The following is a 19,426-nucleotide window of genomic DNA, read 5'->3' as shown; positions in this document are numbered from 1 at the left end:
TCTATTCCTTTACGAATTTTAATGTTCGTCATGATCACAGACTATAGTCAAAGTATCTGAGCTGTCAGTGACATCTGATTACACAGTGAGCATTAATGTAAAAGTGTCTAAAAGATTCAAGTTGGCACCAGACCTGTTTGTCTTTGAGTTTGTAGACTCTCAGAATACAGAAAATGATTGAACCATCATTTACTTGTCAGAACATGCCTCGTAGTTCCTATGTTGAAATTGCTGTGTTTTCTATTAGGATCTCTGTGCATTAAGAATCTTTACAAGTGGACCTAGTTTTAGTCTGACAGATTATTTTGACAAAAGATATGCTTACCCTTACTTATACATACTCATAGGTTGGATATACTCTAGTATGTTGGATATATTAATTCGTTGTTTAACTCACTTGTTAATATTGAACATTGAGTTAAACTAACATGGATTTTAACAAATGCAGTGTCATGTATAGCACAAACTCTGTGCTGGTCACATAAATCCTGTTAAGAACTATGAAGACATTTATTCTAGTCCTGTGTTTATAGTGGCTTATTGATCTGTCCTCTCCCCTCCTCCCACCATGATCACAATTTGGCATTTGAAAGGCTGTCTGATGTATATAACTCTGCACCTGTAGTTGGCACAACTGATCTTTGAGCTTCTTGATGTATCTTTGTGTCTCACAGCTGTATTTTTTTGTTAAATGGTACAAAATGGGCACTATAAGGTGTCTCTTGCGTGATTGTGGTAATCTTTTCCTTGTCAGGATGTTAGAAAGGCTTTGTGGCAGTTTCGTATACAGTCTGCAATCCCACATGCCCAAAGGGTTCACAGTGGGCATCCTGCCACTTAGTTTAAACTTACCTGGAAACTGCTAGCATTTTGCATTCCTCCTCCTTTACTCCATCTTTGCTAAACGATGCCATAGGCTAGACACCAGATGGGTTGGCATCATATAGCTAGATCCTCTTGAAGCGTTTGCTTTGATGCTTCGTCATTGGGGTTTTAGTATGCTATTTTCTGCCTAATGCATTGAGGTTTGTCAGATGTCACACAGTGTAAAATGAGGTTTCTGAGATTTTAGTACAAAATGCAACCCACCTCCACCCCCTCACGAGATGGTTTTTTTCTATTCTAAGTTGATTAATGGGACCTGTCTTACCTTACAAAGATAAGACTTTTCCAGCACAAACACGTATTTCTTTATATTTATGATGTGTGCACCATTTTCCTCTTTTTCATATTTTGAACATATAGGTTGCACATTTTGTTTAACTTTTTAATTCTTAGACGAGCAGACACATTTCTTCCTGCAATGTTGCATGCGCAATGTTATGACACTCAATGTGTGCATAGATTTAGCAGACTTATTTGGGAGAGTAAGAGACAGCCCTACACCTTTTGCATAACAATTGCTTATTTCAGATTCAGCCGTGGCCCTTTGCCCAGCCCTGTCTCACTGAGGGGCTTTTTAATATTTCCCCTTGTTGAAGTGATTATTCAAATAGCTGTCCGTGAGATGGAGTTATCAGACCCCTGTTGGTTAATGGCCTCCATGCTAGGTAAAAGTGCTGCTTCTCGGACATTGCTAGCCAGGCTGCTACGGTTTGCTTTAGCGACGTGTTGAAGTGCAGTGATATTCCTCACCCACCACTTCATTTTGCGTAGTACTGGGTGTTGTACTGAAGCAAGAGAGGGCTTATTAAAATGTAATTTGAAGACTTGATTTTGAAGAATTTAGGTTATTAATAGATCTTCAGTATATGTTCACAATAGGCCTTCGTTTGGACTCCTCTTTGTTAATGCCAGTGGTTCATCATGTTGCTCACCAAGCAGACTGTAATACATGATTAGATACTGCATCTACAGCTTATTGTGGTTTGCAAGAGCTTGATTTAGCATTAGGTGCCCTACACTATCAAATGTGTTAATTGCACCTTTTTGTGATTAACTAATTGCTGGGGTTGCATGATTTTGACAAGAATGGTAATTGTGGGTATTTTGACTGATCACCTGATGCATATTATTAATTGTAGTTAACAGCAACTTGCACATGGCAAAGCACTGTCTGTGCATACTCTACCAAAATGGCTTTGAACTATGCGGACATCTATAATTTATCTATGTATTGAAAATATATACGATAGAAGATTAATTTCAGAGACTAAATTCATGATTGATGGACTTTATATGTGATGACCTTTTTAATATGTATATCTCAACATGTCTGAGTGCTTGGGTTAATGAAACCTAGCTGTTTCCCCCCCCAAAATTGTAGAAGTCTATTGTGCATAGACTCTGCTGACTTGGACATTCAAGATATTGATGCATATTTAAGAATTTCCAGGGGGAGCTTTACCCAGGAACTTGTCCAGTTGGACTCCTCCTGAACTCCTGGCTATGAAAAGCTTTGGTGGAGACAGAAGGCTGTACCTCTGCAATGCAGGCAGTGGAAAGACTTGAAATTTTGTTAAATCTGGTACCCAAGTGCAATATTTTAATATACTGTACTTTTAATATGCTAATGCATTCTCAGTGGCTCTCGTTAGTCCGCGCTGGTTGCTGCTTTGCTGGATGGTGGAATGAAGCGATTGATAATGTAGGAATGTTAGGCCGAGGAAGCCAGAAAAGCCCCTGGTTATATTCCTTAGGCTTTATTTCAGAATCATTCTAATCATTCATCTTCCACTCTTTCCACCTCCCTTCTTCTGCTGCCTCGGTCTCAGTTTTTAAACAGCTTTCATGATGCCCAGTGTGGTAATGCTGGTGGTATATATGACTCTGTAATACAACTAGGGTTACATGTTCAGCTTTAATCCCAGTATAAATCTCCCCATTGTGGTGAGTAGCTCGGTCTTCATTAGCAATGCTACGCATAACTAGAATGCAGATGAGCTATGAACCCATTCATCTCCATCAAAGGCTTCCATGATTCCAATTTGAATCTTGTTCAGTCATATTGTGCTAGGCCCATTCTTCTGTGTTAAAGAAGTCTATGTATGTGAAAGATCAGAGGGGATAATTGTGCTTAAGTGAACCTCATTTAGAACTGACCCGACCAATTACAGTAAACCGCAGTTCTAGGCATTTTTAGGTGCCCAGTAACTGGTTTCGCAGCTGCAGGTCTGTGCTCACATAGTAATAGACCGAACAAGGTTAGAACATGATTACAAATAACTGTTTATGGAGGGGAGAAAAAATAATTATGCTGCATGTTATGCTTTCTTTGTTTTAATTGCATTTTGCTTATTGTATCTTTAGCGAGACCCATAAATAACATTTAAAATATTATTTTAGTCATTATTAAAAATAAATTATTCTCAAGATGCTGTAGGTGAAATGGAGCCAACACAGTTTCTTCAGGCGAGGCCCCCTGGGCTTTTGGGAGCTGTTTTATTATTAATGTTATTCAGGAGCCAAATTTTGAGTTTTGCTCAGCTGGGTGCTTTAATCTATTTTTGCTGTAAATTAATGAATTTTTAAAAAGCCCCTCGCTAGATATGGGTGAATGTGGGGAATGCAGCAGTGGTTTGGAGTGTTTCCACTGCTGCCTCCGCTCCCCCCTGCCCGGGAAGAGGTGCACACATCCACACAACCTCCACACTTTCATTTTTTATTAATGCTGAGATATACGGACATAACTCCACCAGTCTCTCCATGCAGTAAGAACTTTGTCAGATGCTGGACTACAGCAGAGATTCTCAAACTTTTATTATATATATATATATATATATATATATATATATATATATATATATATATAAAATGATAAATGCATGCGCACACACATAAGTTGACATTAAGTAGAGGTACTATTACACTTTTTGTGCTGTTTTGAGGCACTGATTCATTTATTGTACGGATGACTCCTCCTCTCACATTAAAATGTCTTGCATTTCTGTGTGTGAACGAAGTACACTGCATAGCTGTCTTAGAGTCCACACGCTTTCTGTTATACAGTCATGTGTAAATGGAACACTGGTCTTGATGAAGCTACTGGCTCTAGTGCAGATGAAATCAGTTGGTTAATACTTATTAACAGATCTTTTCTCTCACTGAATTGTTTACTTTTAAAACCAATTATGCAGACATTTTATCTCTGTAGGTAGTCTTAACAGAAAAAATACTGGGGCATTTGTAGAATTTCATCTGTCCAGTTATAGTTGTGCATTGAGAATTGTTTTATGTATATCTTATGCTTTTTCCTCCCTTTATATTGGCACTATTCAGATATTGCAGTAAACCTGTTATGCTGCATGTTAGAATGCTAAACTTGCAAATGTTGGAATGCTAATCGTAATTGCAGAGCCCATGCTAGATACATATACATGATTGCACTTTGATATTAACTTCTCGACCAAGCCCCTCCGATTCAGTCAGAAAATGAAGCATGTGAGTTTGTTAAGCTTTACGATTAATGAAGAGTAACCGAGAATTTGCACTTTAACGTTTTAGTAAACCTAACATGCTTTTCAGCCATATTGGATCAGTAGCTGAAAATATGAAGATGAATCACTAACCATGAAGCCTGAACTTGGCCTATAGCCTGTAGGCATCTGAATTTTTGTAGCTATAGCTTCAGCTATTAAGATAATGGTCTTGTTTTAAGATAATTGCCTCAGAATATCATAGAAACAGTAGTATGTAAAAATGAGCGGCGAACGCTTAGCTCAGAGTGCACTGCATTGGGTTGGAGGCTAATAAATGCTGAAAGGGCTATTTTATAAAAGATGGTGATCTATAGAATATCGTCAAAGAGGAAGTCTCTGGCCAACCGTGGATTCTAAAAATAGCTTAATCTTTCAAGACAAAAGCGGAGTGTACCTCTATTGCTATGTAATTAATTAATTTATTATTCTATATAATAATTACAAGTGTGGCAAAGTAATAAAGAAATGTTTTGTAGTCTGTGCCAGGTATTTAGGTTGCGCCAGTACCTGGCATGGTTGGGGATGGCATGTCAGCTTTAATGCTGAATTAAGCTAGAAGGCATTTTCCACTTTATATTATACCTTGGCCAGAAAATCTAGGAATTTATGACAGAAATAAGTTTAGAAATCACCTATGGAGCATTTAGGGCCTGAAACAGCTCATCAGTGTGCCTATGACCTAGTTTGGTAAAATGCTTTTAATCAAGTTTTGCAAGCTTTTTATTTGTCAAATTTGTGGTTTTATTTATTTATTTTTCACACTTTGCCTCAAATACCCATGGAAACACCGTACACCTATGAGTACCTAGATCAGGTTCAATATTAAAATATTCAATTAACTATGGCCTTAGGCAGTTTTGCTCTCTAGAGGGAATTTGAACAGAAGGTATAAGATGTATGCAGTCCAAACAGACGGGTTGTATTTGTCAGGCTTGCCTCAAAGTGTAATACAGCCTTCTGATGAGCAGTCCTCTGTCTGTCTCTCTCTCGCTCTCTGTGTGTGTGTGTGTGTGTGTGTGTGTGTGTGTGTGTGTGTGTGTGTGTGTGTGTGTGTGTGTTGGTTGCCGCTAACTTTCATTACCCAGACCACGTTGCCACTTTGACTGTGCATGATGACGTGTTTAGCAGCAGACATTCCCAGAACGCTTTTGGGAATACACCGTATTGTACTGTCATTGCTCTCAGTATGACTGCTGGAATTTTTAATTTTTTTTACTACACTGCCTTTCATTTAAATGAAGCTTGTCAGCAATTACAACTAGTAACCCTATCAGGATCAGAATGGTAGTGGTCAAGGGTGGTGATTCCCCCAAATTGACAGATTTAATATTTCATTCAAAATGTAAATTTAAATTGATTACATTTTGAACAGTTGCATTTCCAGTCTCATGGTTGTTATATGATCAGTTTTGTCTGTTTCTGTAGAGTGTCATTTTCCCGTTGAGTAGAGACCGTCTGGCTAAATGCCTCGTGAGGATTTTGCTAAGCTTTCACTGCTCATGTAATGATGATCAAGCTCTCTTAATACCATTTGATATTAACTTTAATTACGCCTGCTTACTGTACAGTCATCTGAACTTGAAAATGCACCTCTGAAAGAGACAGACATAATAACTTGGGAAAGATGTTCACTTATCTGTACCCTACACAGAACTGTTTCAGTGTGGTGCCTCTGTGCCCTTGGAGGGTTGTGAGTGTCCTAGTGCTTCTTGCTTGTAAGTTTAATGTGAATGCCTGCTTAATAAACCTATTTGGATCTGAAAAGAACAGACATAAGAATGTTACCATTGTGGCATTTAATAGACATACATTTTTGAAAACCGTATAGTCTGCTGGCCTTAACATTTGAATAGTCAAAAAAGCCCTCTCCTTTTACCTTAATTCATCTGACAAATTCAGTTTGTTTTGCACAAGGCTCAATGTGGCTAACCTAGTGACTCATTCTCATTCATCCATCACATTATTGAAACTAAATGTAGAAGCTTGTAAAACAGGCTCTTCTGACTCTAGCTTTGGGCCAGTGGGCTTGTGTGACCATGCAAACACAAGCAGGCCACAGAATTTGCCCGTTGACACCGTGTATTAACATGTTTCATGTCCGCATTGTATCTGGGGGGTTTTTGTACACTAAATGCGTCCTCAGTGTCACCAGTGTCATCTGATCTTACTTTCCCGCTTAAAACACGCACCGACCCACACATTGTTTCCCTTTTACTTCCTGAAACCTACTGTAAATATAGTTCATCGCAGGCAATCATAAGTATATTATATGCTGTCATATATGGACAGAAAGTAGCTACAGCAGGCGCTACAGACAAGCCCCAGGTTGGGCAAGGCCCTCGAGAGGACCAGTCCCCTGCTGGGCATAAGTGTTTGCAAAATGAAAAAAGTTGATGACAAACATCATATGCGTAGCTTGGAAAAAATGAAATGTTTTGAAAAAGTGACATTTTTGTTAATAGTGAAGTGTCCTTTGTAATGCTATCCACATAAATATGGCCACTTAAATAACATTTTGTGAAGTTAGCAAATTACCTAAGTAATTGCTGAGGTTATTGCCTAACTGAAATATGATTTGATTAATGTTTACCATTAGATATCCTAAACTAGCTTAGTACTTGACGAATTGTCATTTTAAATTAATTGTTCTCCCTGTCTGTTTTGGCACAGTAGAAGTCTTTGTCTGGTTGTAGCTGTAATTTCTGCAGCCAGCAGACAAATTTACACTTGTGTACTTGTATGCGGATGCAGAAGACACATTGGGTTTGCACTTGTATTAAATGCAGTCAAGATCTGTCTCTGACCACCTACGAATATGGTTTTGAACGATCTGGCCGCACCGTGGCTTGGGTGTTTCACGCCTGTTTATTTATGCGGTCAAGCAAAATCCAAAAATGCATGATAATGCAAGCTGTAAACGTGCTCAAAGATCAGCTTATTACTTTATTTTCCTATCTAGTTTTTCTTCCTGGCATTTTGCTGTTCTGCCTGCATGTCTGTGCAGCAGGGTGAGGCTGTGCTCAGCAGGACCGTGTAACCACCGTCTCCTGCAGGCTTTCCAGCCTGCATTTCCCAACAAGTCTAAAGAACTCTACTCTTCTTATTTTTTCTTTTCTTCTTCTTCTTTTTTTGTTAGTCAGTAAATTGTTCTAAACGTCTTTCTCGAGGGGTATGACTCTGCGAGTATGATTCAGAAAACCCCCGAACGCAGCCAACAAAACCCTCTGTGGAACTGGAGGAGAAGATCTTTTAAAAAGACATAACTGATGCTGTGAGTGGTGACCCCCCCCCCCCCCCCCCCCCCCCCCCACCACTCCATACCCCCCCAACTCATATCTCTCTCTCTCACTAGCTCACACTTTTGCAGTTTTACAGTGCTGCATTCACGGCCTGCAACAAACAAGAGCTCTGTGGACATTTCTGAAGAATGTCTCATGTTACTCCAGTGACTCACATTTCCTCTGGACTGAGCACTGCTCCTTGCGCACAGAGAGTGGGGGAGGGGCTGACTCATCCCAGCTAAACTGCTGTGGGGAGTCGTTCGGTTCCAGTGGTCCATAATGGTATTAAGAGTTTTTGCATTCATGCATTGGGCTCTGCGAGAGATGTTGATCAGTGCTGCTTTAGAATAGCAGATCCCTTGTGTGGTTGACCCTGAGCCGGACCAGCTGAGTCATCCCGTCGTAAATAGAGCAGCTGGAATCCCAGCCCTTGCGATGACCCTTCCAGTGTCTGCCTTTGGAGCGGCAGGCCGGTCTCCTGGAGAAGGCTCCACCTGGTGTCTGCAGGCATTTAGACATTTCTGTAAAAATAATAACGTGGCCTTTTATAATCTGGAGTCCTTCTCCAGCACTGAAAAAGCTTCAAGTCTTCACACTCTTCTTTCAGAGAACACATTGTGCCTCCAGCCTAAATACTTCTGAGTAAAGGCTGAAGGCCTAGTTTTATTTGCACTATGCTATGAACAAACCATTTTTGGTCTTTTGCAGGAGGAAAGATACGGGTTGGAAAATAGTAAGAACTTTGATTGAAATGCTTAAAACATGACCTCTTTGCCAGTCAGTAAACTCCGTGCCTCTGCCTTACCTGTGCTATTTGGTTGCTTGCCAACATCTGTGAGTCACATGAGACTGAATGACCTACTTTAAGTCTTCTAGGAGTGTCGGAGCATCATTTTCTAAATGATGCAGTGAATAAAATGGGGTCCTAGACCAAGTTTGTTTGTTTTTTTTATTGGCTATTATCAATGTCATTGAATATTCTAAAATGAGATTAGATAAGGTAATTATTTAAAAACTCAGACTTCTGATTGTTAAATGTTTGTTTGTGGGGAGAAGGAGTAGTGGTACTGTGACTGCCTGCCTCGTGAGTTATTACACAGGCCCTGAATTTTGCGTTGAACGGTGGACAAAAGTCACACATCACTTTCACTGATTTTAATAATGAAATGTATGTCGAGCTGAGATGAGCAAGAAGTTCAGCAGTAGCCAAATGGTAAAAATGGCAGACGGTTCACAACAAATAAATATACAAGTTGCTTTGTCTCTCGCTGTGTGGGATACCACTCTAATAGACATAATGTGCAAAAAGATTTTTGCATAGTTCACACCATGTTTTTTCCCCGGAAGAATAATTGAATGTAATTTTTGGCTGTGACTGTAGGATTTCTTCTCATCATGAAAATCAGGGGGAAAATTGTCAGATGTTTTTTTGGAATGCATGAATGCATAATGAAAGGTTGTACACCTATCAATTGAGGTTTAGGTCTCGGTATTTGGTCAGCTGTTTCACATGAACATGAAGAGTCACTGACTCTGAAACGAGGACTGTGTGAGGAAGACTGCCTGGTATTCCTAGTACTTCCCTGTTTATTGAAGTATACTGTATGGCGGTATGAGGTGAAAGCAGTCTCATCATTGTGGTTAACTCTGGAATACAGCATGGGAAGCACTGGGCAAAACTGCAGCATGGCAGATGCGGCCAGTTCCCATCCAGCATACAACGCATACAACATTGCGCGCTGGAACGCCAATGACTTGTTACTGTTTTTTGTCTTGCATCCAGAGCGGAGACAAATTAAAGCTAAATGTGGCTTCTTGACTGCCCCCCACGTGTACACACACACACACACACACACACACACACACACTCTTTACAAGGCTTTGTGGCTTTGATATGTCAGTTTGCTCTGATTCCCGCAGTTCCATCTGACATGAGTGGTCGCAAAAAGTCCAAGCGCCCTGGAAGCCCCCTGCTATGCCAGCTCTGGGGGTGCGTGTGCGTACATGTTCAGCCGTTTAGTCTGCTGTCTCTAAAACGAGGCTTGGTGCCTCCACTTGCTTGCCTAGATTCACTCTCCCATTAACATGCAAAAGAGAAGGCCGCCTGTAAAGAGTGGTGGTCAGTGGGGGGTAGACGGCTGTTTTCATGGGTAGTTTATTGGACAAAAAGAGTGACCGTACACAACCCCGTCTGGTCTGCCTTTTCATCCTGCTCCCACGCCCACCCCACCTCCCGGAAGTTCATTTACCAACAGTTGAATAGGAAACCCTTGTAAGTCACACTGGTGATGAGCAAATTACAAGCTATTTTTTGACCAGTATCTCTGATCTTCTGCCATCATTTGCTTCATGCATGTCCCCGATTTTTACCCTACCCTCCTAAGCACCAACCCCCCTGACATGTCAATGCACAGCTTTGTATCAGATTTTAGTCATCTGGCATTAAAAAAGCTGTTTGCACACTTCTTCGGACCACTGTATGCTTTATTCCAAGATTAAGTGGGAGTGTAACATTGATTTAATTGATTTATCTTGGTTTGTGCAACGGTGTGATCAAACTGGCTTGTAGTAAACTACTGAAGAGTTTGGTTGTCTTGTAAATCTCTTCCTTTACATTAGCTTCACTGATTCCAGCCATTACTTGTGTGGTAGTGTAGCATTAGGCTAGTGATGGCTAGCCTAAATTAACTATAAGAGAAAAGAGTAAAAGCTCTTCTTGGATTAGTAAATATTCCGGTACAGAAGCCATTTGTTTTTTCAGTAGAGTATCCCTTAAAATAACTACCATTGCTGGAGTGTACCTAGCCTTTTGTCTGGTCTAATAGCTAGTAAATACCTTAAACAGCCTACCATTTATATTTTGTGGTGATCATAACCGATGTGCTATATAGATTATGAAACTATACAGAATAGTAATGGTTTGTCTTAGCCTGTTACTGAAGTTGGCATGCTAACTGGTTAGCAATATGATGTTGTTAGCAACTATTGTTATGTTCAGAGATGGTGAAAGTGTCAGTGATGTCACTCTACACTTCAACAGTAGTTTTAAACGTTTTTTCCTGACTCACTTTCCATTACAACCACACTTGAATATTTAATGACTTAACATTTTGTGCACAAAGTGTTTAACATGACATGTAACAATTTCAGCTTAAGTTCTTCTGTAAGTATTATTAAGGAAAGAAATATACGCTCTGTAGCTCTTTTGCCTTTGAAGTGGTAGAAGTGCTAGCAAGCTTGGAGTCCTGCAAGCTTGGACAGCCAACAATACTAATATAAGACTCCCGCTGGATGATAATGGCGGGTCAGCAGTTTGCACCAGTGATCCTGTGTTCTGAATGAGTCATGCACCCAGCCACATGACGTGTGGCTTCTGCCAAATGAGTCATCTGAAGCGAGGGCGGTTCAGGGAGCCTGGAAGGAGCCGAACGCTGTGGGCCAGAGATCTACGGGATTTACCATCAAAATCATTCATCTCACTGGAACTTGCCGACAAATTAATCTCTTTTGCTTTTGTTTTTTTTTTCTTTTCTTTTCCCCTTCGCATTCTACATTCACTGTGTTTAATATGAACTAATCAGGGACATCAGCTGTTGTACTATTAGAAATATGGTATGCAGGTTCCTTTCTGCATTTGTGCTTGAATGTTTTCCAATAGTGAACACTGTTTGGCAGGGCCCAAATAACTTAATTTGAATAATAGACTTGTTGGCTCTCCTTTCATTGACTACTAACGCAATTTATTTTGAAAATGTATCCCAGCCATGAGCTCCATGCTAATCAAAATTTCATCTGTAAAGCTTTGCGGTTATGCGTATTGATCTTTCGTCTTTAACCCCCCTCTGATAGTGTGGTTCTCTGCTCCTTATTTGTTGCTGTCCTGTTGTATCTTCTGAGGTCTGAGGTAATTGAGGTTAGAGGTCTCATAAAGATTTTTATCCTGCAGTCATGTCATGTGACCTCGATGTAGGACGTTGACTGAAACTCAAATCGAGGTCAAAAGTGCTTATTGTTTGTCACCATTCAGGCTAACCACAGTGAAGTCCACCAGTGTGTTGTAGAAGCAGACATCTTGAAAGGAACTGTTTGCTGGAAGCTGTTCAGACCTCTTAATTCTGTTCACAACTGGAATAAAGTACCCATGCCTCTGGCGCAGTGATCCACATGGGGGAAAGTTTATGCACCTTCTCCTGGTTTGTTTGCCCTTGTGCACGTCATCCTTTCTCTTGGTTATTTTGTAATAACATCAGTGATGAGAGGGGTTGACACCAGCCCAGAAACACACAAGACGAATGGTGATGATCCTGACTGCTGGGTCTTTAGGAGGCAATGGAGATTTATAGCAGTCTGCAGGCAGACCGGGCCCTTAACACACTTCATGGGAGATGTGTCTTCTGGCCACAATAGGTGTATGACTGATCTGCAACGCATCTCTCTTGATCTTTTATTACGATGTCATACGACAGCAGAAAACCTATTTGTGCACAAAGAGGTTAAAGGCTGTAGGGAACAGTTTGCTTATTCAGTAAACAAATTAATACAAATACGAACGGTAGCGAATTGGCTATAACAAAGATGTCAAATTTGTGAGACTTGTTGCTGGATTGCTAAAGTGTTGATCCTTGTTTTTTCCTCTCTCTCCTGTTTTCTCTTTTGCTTGCATTTGAAGTTGAAAGAATATCACCATAAAACCCCACAGTGAACACACTGCACCAAATCCCTGTTGAGCTAGCCTGCTAATTATGTTGATTGTTTTTCAATCTGACTACAAGAGTTTATAGAAAAGGAAAAATTGTGGTTCAAAAGTGACATCCAATGTAAAAATAGTCATGGTTTTGTTACTCTCTGCAATAAAGAACAACCTACCAATTAGAAAGCAGTCATTGAAACTATAACATGAATTTCATATCCAAATATTTGAGTGATGCAAGAAATAATCATAAGGTGAACATGCATCTGCAATTTACTCATTATTAAGAACCCAGCGATCATTTTCATCCCAATGATGTTACCGTTTCTACTGGTTACAGTTTCTAATGGTTAGTTTCTAATGATCTTTTTTTGTTTGTATCATATCAGAGGCTTGGTTCTTTCAAGGCTCATAATGTGACTAAAACAACCTGAAATGTTTTTAAAAATGAAATTTTCCAACTGTGGCGAAATAGTCAGGCTTCAGAACACAAGACTGTGACTTGGACAGTGACAATCTCAACATGTTGCAAACTGCTCACTGTCAATAATGCTGCACTATGGAAATTTATTTGTTAAAAATAAAATAATTAATATTACTGAGTCAGTAGAGGAAAAAGATTAAATATGATGTTATTGTGCTGCAGGGACTCACCCTGTGAAGCCTCACTCGAATATCAGAGCTCTCGGAGACAAATTTGGCAAGTTTTTTAGACTCTGTAAAGTATCTACATGTATAAACATCACAGAGCGACTGCAAGTGTCTGTACATACACGCACTGCGTTAAACGCAGAGTACAATGTAATGAGCTGTATTGTAGCCACCTCCTCCCATTGAAAGAGCTAAAACAAGAATACAGGTGTTATCTAAATGTTCATTTCTCCCAACATTGTATTTAGCTGAAATGATGAACATGATACTAATTGAGCAGCTATTGTTGAAGTGATTGTAATGATGCTATACTGCAATTGATGTGTTCCGTAATAAAACTGCCACCAGGTCGGTCGGTTGGTTTATTCATCTGGACATTGATGATTCTAGTGCTCTGCACGGGGATTTTAAGAACACAGCATTTGATGGCTAGTCCATCCTTGCATCTGAGCATCAAGTGAGTGAAAGCTGAAGGAGAGTGCCACCAGTTGTTCGGTCTCGTCTCCATTACTTAACACGTGCGGAAAAGGTCACAGGCACAGTCTGTTCTGAGAGACGAGGCTGTGTTCAGGATTCTTAAGTGAGAAATGAAAGGGTTAGCCTCGACATTTCCCAATGGGAGGGAGAGTAACTAGGAAGAACTGATAGCTAGTTGTATGTAGTCATGGGGAATCCATGTATTCTCAAAAGTGTGTGTGTGTGTGTGTATATGTGTGTATGTATATGTGTGTGTATATGTATGTATGTATTAGAGCTGGGCGATATTGGGGGGACAAAAAATCTCGATTTTTTTTTTTTTTTTTTTCACATTTATGAGCGATTTTCGATTACGATTTCGATTTTATTAGTTCTTGTATGACAACAAAAAAGAGCTTAATTCTTTTGTTTTTATTTAAAATTAAAATGTACATGTGCCAAAATAGTACAACGGCACCATCAAGAGCTTTTAAACTTATTTATTTTATATTTATTTTCGAGGGATTTAAACGTATTAGAAACCAATATATTAAAAAAAAAATTTTCAATCTAAAAATAAAAAAATTATGTACATCATGGCCATATAAAAACACAATTTTTTTTTAAACGTTTTTTGACAAAAACACAAGCCTATCAACTGTTTCAGGCTTGAGAGATGCCCTCAGACATGTTACAATGTTTCCAGCTGCACTGAAAACTCGCTCAGAAGGAGCACTGGAAAAAGAAGTGGCTAACGTTAGCTGTCTTTTAGCGGGAGCCTTGGGAGTTGAAGAGCAGCCTGCTGTTTCATGGCGTTGTTTCAGGCACTGCTCCCATTCCACAGGGTGTTTGTGTCGTACATGCAGGAACAGGGGTGGGTTTCCCGAAACGTTCTTAGCGCTAAGTACTTCGTAACCTCATACGTTTCATACGAGGTTACGAAGTACTTAGCGCAAAGAACGTTTCAGGAAACCCACCCCAGATTTGTTGTGCTGCTACATTTCGTGGCAACCGACTTTCGACACAGTCTACACATTACATTGTTTTGTTCAACATCAGACTCATCAAAACCTTACCAGTTCCATACGACTGAAGTGATATTTCCACTTTTTTGGTACGAGCTCAGACCTCGGCGGAGTGTTGGCTGCATCCATTTTGGCCTGCTGCTTTGTTTTAAAATTCTGCGCGCGTTGGTCTGTAGGAAGTGCCGTAAACAAGGTAAAAACGGCTAATTTTTGTTCGTGTCACTTCAGAAATGTAGCATTTTCAGATATTTTTTATTAAAAACATAATGTCTGTATGTAAAGATATAAAATCTCGATTACACCATTTTGAAAATCACGTTAAAACTGTAATTCAAATTAACCGAATTAATCGTGAAAATCGCCCAGGACGCGCGCGTGTGTGTGTGTGTGTGTGTGTGTGTGTGTGTGTGTGTATATATATAAAAAAAAAAAATATATATATATATATATATATATATATAAATTTTTTTCTCATATATATAAATTTAATTAGCTGACTGCATATCTGCTCTGCTTCTATTTAGTGATATTGTGTTCAAAGGGGAGGAAAGCTGTTAGCAGTTGGGATAATTACGCATGTTAAATCAGGATGAATGGAAGCATGGAGATTTTCAAGCTGGCTGTTTTGAAGTTTGGTTTGGTTGGTTTAGAAAGTAAATGACTTTGTGTTGCTGTAGTGTACGCTACTGCCTTTCATGTGATTAGTAAGCAATTATGCTACACATTTGAGATTAATGTATTTTTTTATCGTAACTGGGGGTAATTTCCTACCTTTTGAGAGAGCAGCTTTTTTCGACAAGTTATCTATGACTTTAATTACTCTGACATGTCATGTCTGTGTCAGCTCAAAGGACTTGTGAACTTGATGTTCTTGTGTGCTGACTAAATGGTGTTGCAGATCAGTGAAAGATGCATCAGACTTCATTCACAGTCTATAACACTCGGAGGATTTAAGATGCCGTTTGATGAACCGCGTCTATCGATTCACTGTAAATCACCACATTAAGTGTCTTTGACTGGGGTGGCCCCCTACACCCCCAGCACGGCTTCATTTTAAGTTGCGAAAACGTTAGCAGATTCGACATTGAGGTCATCTGAAGTAATGGGAGGAAATGAGTCAATGCTACTGCATCCTGCCTCTACAATATCCTGTTGATATAAGGTGACATGAGGGAGGGATGTGGCAATCATTGGGTTGGCTGCCAGACTGTATGTGCTACTCTTCAGAAACTTGATTATCCACCAAGAACGTTCCTCACCTTTTATAATCCAGACTGGCAAGGTTTTCCTGTTTTGCAGCAAACTGCAGTTATAATTCAAGACCACAGGGATTAATAAGTTTGTAATATATAAATGACAATACTGAATGTCTGGATTACAACGTGCTCCCTCAGGTTCGCCTGGTTCTTATTGTACATGTCTACAATATTGTACATAGTGAAGTCATTTATGCTGGCAATGTTAAAATTTATATTGGCTGTTTGAATTTTGCATACTTATCATTAAAGCGAGTAAACATAAATTAATGCAATTTAACAAATTTAAATATAGTTTAATATTCATTCATGATGCGAAGTGTGTATTGCCGCAGACCCCATCTCTGGTTCAGTCTCTGCCACCACATAACCCCATCCTGAGAGTGTCCATCCAGGGATCGGCTTTTCCTTTCTAGTGCTGTTGTCTCCAAAGCCTTTAAATGTTACCCTGTGGTTTTGCGGTCAACAGGCGTTCCTCTTTCAGCCACGGGGGCCCTTTGTCCTCCTGCCCTCTGCCCTGCATTGTGGAGAGGACGGAGCCGTACCGGCCCAGCGTTCCAGGCCGAGGTGCAGGCCCACGGGGCTCGTTCCTCCGCATCGCTCCTGTAGGCTGGTACCTGTCCAGGTGAGAGGAGGTCTTGGGCCATGGGGACTCTTATCAAAACCGTGGTTAGTGTTTGTGTGAATGGGCTTTTGACTTGCCCTTGCAAACCGCCTGTTCTTCTGAGATGTCCAGACCCATGTCAAGTCTTAAAAGCAGAGCAGACACAAGCAAGGAGAAACATGCAACAAACTGCAGCTGATAATTAAACACATTGTCTACAGCATGTCGTTATTGTGCAGTTCATGGAAGGATTTGACCCTTCATGTAGATCCCTATAGAATTAGCAAGGGCTGCGCTTTGTCGTGTCCGTGTAAAGCAAACCTGTGTAAATTTGTTCCCTTCCGGGTCGGATATATTCTTGCCCACCAGAAAACCGGTTGGAGGTTTTCCGACCGGCATGCCTGAACTTGGAGGGGTTTTTTTTTTTTTTGTAACTACAACAACCTAAGCTGTTTGCTACTACACAAGTGGAATGGTGGACCAGACGGATGAAGGTTATTTAAATCCATGCTTCTGCCAAGCTCTCTCTCATTCACCACTGCAACAAAGTGCCCGTAGCTCTCTCCTCAAAAGAGTGCAGACAAAGACCTGGCTCCTATGCACTGAATCAGACTTGATCCTGGCTGAGTGATGAGAGACTTCCATAGGCTCAGGCGGCGAGGACATGCTGCACCGGCAGAGTCCTGGGGCAGCGTGTAAATATATGATGACTAGATCACTTTGAAAAGTACACTGAGGTATATTTTCATCCCTTGTATAATTTGTGCTTAGTCAATCAGAAGTTTTCATTGTCTGCTTTTAATTTGAACTTCAGCCTGAAATAATGTGGCTTGCGTTTTCCAGTACTCTTTACATAGAATGATCTGGAAGAATGTTGGAGGAATTTATGACCAGGTGTGACCAAATTGCATTGCTTGGAAAGTATGGTCAAATTCCTCAGGTGTCTCAGATCTGTGTTACTTGCTTCAGGTTTATGTTGTGTGCTGAGTTCTACGGAGTGTTTACTTCTCTCAGTTCATTCTGATGTCTTAAGGTTCAGGAGTGAGATTAACGCTTCACTCTCGTGCTGTGGAGGATCATCGCTCGCCTGTTACATAGGGTGTTTATTGTAAGAACGGTGACTGCAAGCCAGAACATCAACAAAACATGAAACTATTGACCCGTCATTTAATCCTCTAATCTCCAGTGTGTGGTGGTGTTGTGCAACCCTAGATTCTCATGTATTATCAGTCTGGGCGTGTGGCTTTATGATGTGTGGCTTCCCCCACCCCTTCTGTGAATCGTGCTCTTAGAGTCCATGAATTGACTACAGGGCCTACCTCTGATCTCTTCATAGCCAACGGTTACTCATTATTTTTAATGTCCTGCAGTTGAGATGGAGTGGTCTAGCCCATTTGCTTACACAGACTAACTGTACCTGGCATTATAACCTCTATAAAACCACAAAAGTGTCTAAGGAGTGGCGTGTGTCCCATTGCATTAATCTATTGTCACCCTTCTTATTATTTATTCATCAGTGATGGCTGGTGTTCCCCTTCTGACTCATCATGTTTCAGTTCTTCATTTCTTCAGGGATCGGCCTGCAGTGACGTGCTGCGTTGTTGGTGCAGTTGAGGTTGTGTGACGTACACCTCCCTCAGCCAGTAGGCTGGCACCTGCTGTCCATCTTGCCTATTCATTGGCTAAGAATGACCCACAGTTTGGGGTGGGGATTCTTTCATAAAGCATCAGAAACGCCCTCTGGGAGTGAGGTTACCATACATTAAGGGGTGTGGGTGGGTGGGTGATAGAACAGCATCCCAAAGACCCGTATGGGCCTGTACTTGGCTGAAGATAACGGTTTATGTTATGAAAGGAAATCCCAGCACAATGCAGAGAAAAGCCCAAAACAGACCATACCTGTGGAAGGATTTAAGAGTTTAATGATGTAGTATCTAGCTTTGCCAGGCAATAAACTTTTTAATATGATGTTAATTATTTCTGAGAGATTGGATATTGATTAAAAAGCAAAACGGTTTTAATTATAAACCAAGTGTTAATGCCATTCCAAGTGTAGACCAATTTTGGGTCTACGTGAGAAGAACCCAGAATGTCTGAACTGAACACAGATCTGAACTGAAGTCTCCAAATGTGCTGCTGCTTCTCCTCTTTATTCTCCTCTGATTCATTGGAGGTCATTTCATTATTGTCTCATTTAATGTTCAGACATCTCATAATGGATTTGATCAGCTCTAAAAATGATCAGAACTTGAATGAGAGAAAAAAAATTAGGGATGCACCGAAATGAAAATTCTTAGCCGAAACCGAAAACCGAAAATGAAGAAACCAAGGCCGAAAGCCGAAAACCGAAACACCGAAATACATTATGCCAATTATTAGTAACATTGGATTTATGGCTAACCTCACTAAAATCAAAGCATTGCTATTCAAAGAATAAATCAACTACAAAATTTGATTTGAAAATATGTATTTAGCACTGACATTACAGTAATGCATATTATAAAATAAAATTAGTGGTGGGCCGTTAACGGCGATAACGCTGACAATGGCCGACCACTAATTAAATTGAACTCGCTTCCAGACCGTTTTTATCTGAGAGGATAAATATATGTATTTTATACGAGTTAAATTTAATTATAACTGACTGACCTGAAAGATAAATATAAATTCTCTCATAAAAACGTGACGTGAGTTGCAACAACATTAAACAGCTCAGGTAAACACGCTTCTGAGAAATGTCGTCTGCTCGGCAAAACATAACGGGGCTCAATGTGCTCTATTAGCCTACGAAATCCCACATCCTCTACGACAGAGAACGGCTGATCATAAGGCAGCGAGTTCCATAATTTTTGGTGTAATGTCCTTTGCCTTGGCGCCATCACTGGAAAACTTTTTTGCTAGCTTTATCCAAATAAACACGTGCAGGCGATTTTTGCTTGCGTCATCACAATACATTGTTTCGGCCGTGTTGTTTCGGTGATGAAAGTATTTCGGCCGAAAACCGAAAATGCAAATTTAAGCAATTTCGGCCGAAAATTTTCGGTG

The 19,426-nt window shown here is 40.2% G+C and overlaps 1 protein-coding gene across 3 annotated transcripts in view; it reads left to right on the top strand.

The window, feature by feature from the left end:
* Positions 1 to 19,426, top strand: part of foxj3 (forkhead box J3) — a 79,233-nt gene that overhangs the window by 1,533 nt on the left and 58,274 nt on the right. The gene's annotated exons all lie outside the window — the stretch shown is intronic.

The sequence above is a fragment of the Brachyhypopomus gauderio genome, chromosome 1, assembly GCF_052324685.1.
Source record: "Brachyhypopomus gauderio isolate BG-103 chromosome 1, BGAUD_0.2, whole genome shotgun sequence".
NCBI lineage: Eukaryota > Metazoa > Chordata > Actinopteri > Gymnotiformes > Hypopomidae > Brachyhypopomus > Brachyhypopomus gauderio.
This window is presented reverse-complemented; position numbering and strand designations above follow the sequence as displayed.